This window comes from Salmo trutta, chromosome 21 (assembly GCF_901001165.1).
Source record: "Salmo trutta chromosome 21, fSalTru1.1, whole genome shotgun sequence".
NCBI lineage: Eukaryota > Metazoa > Chordata > Actinopteri > Salmoniformes > Salmonidae > Salmo > Salmo trutta.
Window position 1 is genome coordinate 26,455,105 of NC_042977.1, and position 6,513 is coordinate 26,461,617.

The 6,513-nt window shown below is 40.9% G+C and overlaps 1 pseudogene; it reads left to right on the top strand.

The window, feature by feature from the left end:
• Positions 1 to 612: 612 nt before the first annotated feature.
• LOC115157783 (neuropilin and tolloid-like protein 1) lies at positions 613 to 2,365 on the top strand (annotated as a pseudogene).
• Positions 2,366 to 6,513: the final 4,148 nt, after the last annotated feature.

Below are 6,513 nucleotides of genomic sequence, written 5' to 3' on the forward strand. Positions count from 1 at the left end.
GTACATTTTCCCTAAATGCTGACACATTTTCTCACAGACATGCATGCATGCACGCGTGAATACACCCACACGCATGCACACACATGCCCGCGCACATACACACAATGTTAATAATTCATGATGCAGAGGTAAGAAACAAGAGGATTAACAAGGATTCATGGGTTATTTTCGGTTTAAGAGTTCAGCTGTCTCTTTGCAATGATCTGCCTCTAAATATAACTGTTTGATTTTAGCAAACTGGATTCTCCCTCAAAATCCAAAAGGATGAGGGTATCATGAAAAATTGTTTAGAAGTCCCATTTTATTACTCGGTTCGTATTGCCTGCACAGCCTAATCTGTATAAAGCTGGTCTAAAAATTATTAATCCATCTACAAATCTTAACTGTGAAGCTTTAGGAAACAATTTCTGTTCTCTCTGTCTCTACATGCTTTATTTTTTTATGAAGAACAACTTTATGATTGCAGAATGGATTAAACTAAGCACAGGGCTCACATGGTCAAGATGATGCATTGCTGGCCTTTACCCTTTCCGACACAGAACATGTAATTTGTAAAATGGCAGAATGGGTATACACTAGGCTTACTGTTGAGTGCTCTCTTTTCAGACACTGAATTTAAAGACATGGGTGTCCTACCACCTCTGCCTTGTAGGTACACAGTTGTTCTTATATCACCTATGTAAACATACAGTATATAAGTCTCCTTTTGTAACAGCACACTGTGCAATGGACTGGCCTGTACTACAGTTTGCAAATTTGATCTGCGTGAATCAGATGGGATCATTGATTGTGCATCAATACTCAAAGAGGGCAAAGCCTTGCAGACAGAGGCTGTGGACTGTAGGTGGTTCATTCGAGCACCGCCAAAAGGAAAGGTCAGTGCAGTTCAATGTCCCTGACTTACATTATCCAATATAATTCGAAAATATACACAAGTTAAGTTCCCATTTGCTTGGTTGAAAACCAGTTATTTCATGCTTTTATTTGCAGATCTATTTGCGATTTTTAGAATATGAGATGCACAACTCCAATGAGTGCAAACGTAACGTAAGCTGTGTACGACGGAAGTAGCTCAGTGGAGCACCGGAAGAACAAGTTCTGCAGCAAAGTGGTCAACGATGTAATGTTGGTGACCTTGGTGGGGGTCATACGAATGTGGGCAGCAGAGAAAGCTGCTTCTGGATTCTTTTCACAGCCTTCATAGAGAGTTAGTGAATTAATTTGACGGAATTTCAACCCAATCTACAGCTATGTTCAATTGCTCACGCACTGTTTGAAAAGTTCTGATTAGTTTGTAAGGAGAGGCAGCAGCAGGGAATACGAAGTTCTCTTCTCTGGGTTATTGAGTAGAAACAACACTCCTGGACCGACCTTGATCTAAAGTCGCTTGCACACTGCCTCCGTATGGTGACAGTGTGCAGTGTGCAACCAGCTTAAGCCTTATTAGTTGCTTTTCAATGTAAATGTATGATTTTCAAACCCTATTTAATGTTTTCAGCTCCATGTGAAGGGGAGGCTTTCTTCTGCCATAGCAACATGTCTATCAACACCAGTTTAGTGTGCAACGGGATCAAGAACTGTGTCTACCCCTGGTATGAGAACAACTGCAAAGGTGAGACACCTGCTCCATTTGGATCTTGAGATGACAAATATGAATCATGGTCAATGTTTTAGGTTTACCTGTAAGACAAAAGTACAAGTTAATGGTGTAATGTAAATGTAATCTTGATAAATCTAAATGTGACTTTCATCACACTATTCAAGCCTAGAAAACTTGATGGTATGTCATGTTTACTGTCCCCAGAGAAGAGGAAAGCCAGCATCTTAGACAATCTTGGCCACACCAATGTCACAATCATTCTAGTCACCTGTGGTCTGGTGGTTGTCCTTCTAATTGTGGCAAGTATCATTCTAGTCAAACAGCCACGCAAAAAATACATCATCAGAAGGGATAACTTTGTTCTACGAGGACTTAAACCCCCACATTACGAACTGTGTACCCAGCCTCTGCCGATCACGTGAACTTTGAGAAGTTTAACAAACTCAGATGATCTTCGTCCAAATGCATCCATGACCACCACTGCGGCGGTCCTCACTCCCAGGTGTCCAGTGTCAGGGGCAGCCAAAGTAACCTGAATGTGTGGGACGCAGCCATCATATCAGATGTGCCTCTCTCCCAGTCCCACCACAACCTACAGCCGCAGGGACATACTGATGATGAAGCACAGTTATTCACAGGACAGGCAGGATGGCTGTGACCAAGATGACAACTTGGATGATTGTCCCACCACCAGCCACCATGTCCTGGCTGCACACCGGACAATGTCCAATGATTTCTGAGGTATGAGGAAACTGAACTGTCACATCACGACAACCTGGCACTTTAAAAAGCATGACAAAACATATACTAATATAAATTTGTACAACCACAAAAATGATCTGTTTCTCTTTGCCTCTTCTATTTTTTTTTAAATATACTGAGCAAAAATATAAATGCAACATGTAAAGTGTTGTTCCCATGTTTCATGAGCTGAAATAAAAGATCCCAGAAATGTTCCATACATACATAAAGAAAAAAAAATTCTAAAATTTTGTGCACAAATTTGTTTTCATCCCTGTTAGTGAGCATTTCTTCTTTGTCAAGATAATCTATCCAACTGACAGGTGTGGAATATCAAGAAGCTGATTAAACAGCATGATCATTACAAAGGTGCACCTTGTACTGGGGACAATAAAAAGCCACTCTAAAATGTGCAGTTTTGTCACACAACACAATGCCACAAATGTTTAGGGAGTGTGCAGTTGGCATGCTGACTGTAGGAATGTCCACCAGAGCTGTTGTCAGAGAAGTTAATGGTAATTTCTCTAGCATACTACGTCATTTTAGAGAATTTGTCACCATGTCTAAAATGTATTAAATTAATTGTTTTCCTTATCAATCTACACACCTGTAGATTTTAGAAATGTTTGAAAATACATTGTAAGTGTGCTGCTGGCAACAATTTAATTCAGCTTTTTTTTGCAGACTTGTACAGAAATAGTGTCCACTACTTGTATACTTCAGATTTTGGTGAATTTAGTACAACTTCCAGAAACTTTTGGCATATTAACTATATCCATACCATGACCAATATGCATACTATATACTCAATTTACATCACAAATAGTGCGGTTAGTATGAAACAAGATTATCTGGTCAATACCTGGCCAATACCATACCTACGGTAAAGTATTGTGGTGGCAGCATCATGCTGTGGGGATGTTTTTCAGCAGCATGGACTGGGAGACTAGTCAGGATCGAGGGAAAGAGTGGTGCAAAGTACAGAGAGATCCTTGATGAAAACCTGCTTCAGACTGGGGTGAAGGTTCACCTTCCAACAGGACAACGGCCCTAAGCACACAACCAAGACAATGCAGGATTGGCTTCGGGACAAGTTTCTGAATGTCCTTAAGTGGCCCAGTCAGAGCCTGGACTTGAACCTGATAGAACATCTCTGGAGAGACCTGAAAATAGCTGTGCAGTAACACTCCCCATCCAATCTGACAAAGCTTGAGTGGATCTGCAGAGAATAATGGGAGAAACTCCCCAAAAACAAGTGTTGCCAAGCTTGTAGACCCGAGGCTGTAACTCCTGCCAAATATGCTTCAACAAAGTACTGAGTAAAGTGTCTGAATACTTATGTAAATGTGATATTTCCGTTTCTTAATTGGTGTAAATTTGCAAAAATGTCTAAAAGTCTGTTTTTGCTTTGTCATTAGGGGGTATTGTGTGTAGATTGATGAGGGGGGAAAAAACAATTTAATCAATTTTAGAATAAGGCTGTAACATAACAATGTGGAAAAGTGAAGGGGTCTGAATACTTTCCAAATGCACTGTATCTTACTAAATGGAGGGGACAGATTGACGTTTACTATGTTACGTCTACGCCTGAGTCCAGGTTGAGTGTGCAGCCTCTGCAAATTGAAGTTAGACTGCACATTCAACTGCACAAACCGAAGGATCTAACTTCACAAGCATACATTCAGACAATGGCTGGTCTTACAATTCTTCCATTCCCACTTCGATGTCCACAAGGGATCTAGATCTCGCCTGCAGCACTCTCATGACATTTTCCACCTGTGCTGCGCTGTGGTTGTGGGGACATAAGGTAGGCACACCCTTCTCAAAGCAGGTGCAACAAATGGTCCTGCAACAACGTAGAGCGCAAGCAATGACCCCCAACAATCCCAGTTGCGATCATTTCTAAACTTTTTTTGAAGCTGCTGTCTTTAGCATTAACGTTAAATTATATCGCCTCTGTTTCCAGTAGATTGTGTTGTGTCATGACTCGCTGCTTTGGATCAATGATGGTTGACGACTGCGAGCTGCTGGAAACTAATCCTCCCACAGCAGCTACTCATTCAAGGACATGTCTTGATAGCTACATCAAGAACGTAGAAATTAAGAGACTATACTCTAAAAGTACACTTAAACACGGGGAATGTAGCTAAATTAGAAAATAGCGAACTGACATGACATTTGAAAGTAAAAAATACTGTATTACAAGTGAAACCTTGTTCTGCACCAAGGTGTGCTGCAGATCGTTTGTCTGACTTGATACAAAATGCAGTTTCCTTAGTTCCTAATTCAACTCAATCGACTTGCTTTTTCCTTTTCAAACATTTGGTCAACATACAACCCTTTTACAAGCGCCATATGTTACAAAACCAAGCTTTTAATAATATAATGTTGATTTAAAATTAGAGAATACATTTGTTAGTTTAATAACAAAACAGAAGTATTTGCAGATGATACAAGATACAGGGAGAACAGTATATGATAACTGAAATTAATACACACAACACCATGCAACAAAAAGCTAAACATTAAATCATAACAGGTGCAAACACATTTAGATTGACTGTGTACAAGAAACATATACAAGGGGCAATATGGATAAATTAAAACACTACATTTTCACAAAATACATTAATTAAGATCAAGGGGACATCAAAGAAATATTCACAAACCACAATGATATGCCATGATATTACTTGTGTGAGTCCAAGCAGAACAAAAAATATGTCCAGTGCATTCGGAAAGTATTCAGACACCTTTGACCTTTTCCACATTTTGTTACATTATAACCTTATTCTAAAACAGATTAAATAGTTGTGTTTTTTTGTTGTTGCAAATTTTAAAATAAAAAACTTAAATATCACATTTACATAAGTATTCAGACTCTTTACTCAGTACCTTGTTGAAGCACCTTTGGCAGCGATCACAGCCTTGAGTCTTCTTGGGTATGACGCTACAAGCTTGGCACACCTGTATTTGGGGAGTTTCTCTCATTCTTCTCTGCAGATCCTCTCAAGCTCTGTCAGGTTGGATGGGGAGCGTCGCTGCACAGCCATTTTGAGGTCTCTCCAGACATGTTCAATCGTGTTCAAGTCGGGGCTCTGGCTGGGCCACTCAAGGACATTCAGAGACTTGTCCTGAAGACACTCCTACATTGTCTTGGCTGTGTGCTTAGGGTCGTTGTGAACCTTCGCCCCAGTCTGAGGTCCTGAGCGCTCTGGAGCAGGTTTTCATGAAGGATCTCTCTGTACATCTTTCCCTTGATCCTGACTAGTCTCCCAGTCCCGGCCACTGAAAAACTTCCCCACAGCATGATGCTGCCACCACCATGCTTCACCGTAGGGATGGTGCCAGGTTTCCACCAGATGTGACGCTTGGCATTCAGGCCAAAGAGTTAAATCCTGGTTTCATCAGAGAATCTTGTTTCTCATGGTCTGAGAGTCCTTTAGATGCCTTTTGGAAAACTCCAAGCGGGCTGTCATGTGCCTTTTACTGAGGAGTGGCGTCCGTCTGGCCACTCTACCATAAAGGCCTGCTACAGAAATGGTTGTCCTTCTGGAAGGTTCTTCCACCTCCACAGAGGACCTCTGAAACTCTGTCAGAGTGACCATCGGGTTCTTGGTCACCTCCCTGACCAAGGCCCTTCTCCCCCAATTGCTCAGTTTGGCCGGGCAGCCAGCTCTAGGAAGAGTCTTGGTGGTTGCAAACTTCTTCCAATTAAGAATGTTGGAAGCCACTTTGGTCTTGGGGAGCTTCAATGCTGCAGAAATGTTTTGGTACCCTTCCAAAACATCGACACAATCCTGTCTCGGCGCTCTACAGACAATTCCTTTGACCTCATAGCTTGATTGTTGCTCTGATATGCACCATCAACTGTGGGACCTTATATAGACAGTTGTGTGCCTTTCCAAATCATGTCCAATCTATTGAATTTACCACAGGTGGACTCCAATCATGTTGTAGAAACATCTCAAGGATAATCAATGGAAACCGGATGCACCTGAGCTCAATTTCGAGTCTCATAGCGAACGGTCTGAATACTTATATAAATAAGGTATTTCAGTTTTCAATTTCTTAAACTGTTTTTGCTTTGTCATTATATGATATTCTGCATAGATTGATGTGAAAAAAAAATATTATATCCATTTTAGAATAAGGCTGTAACGTAACAAAAT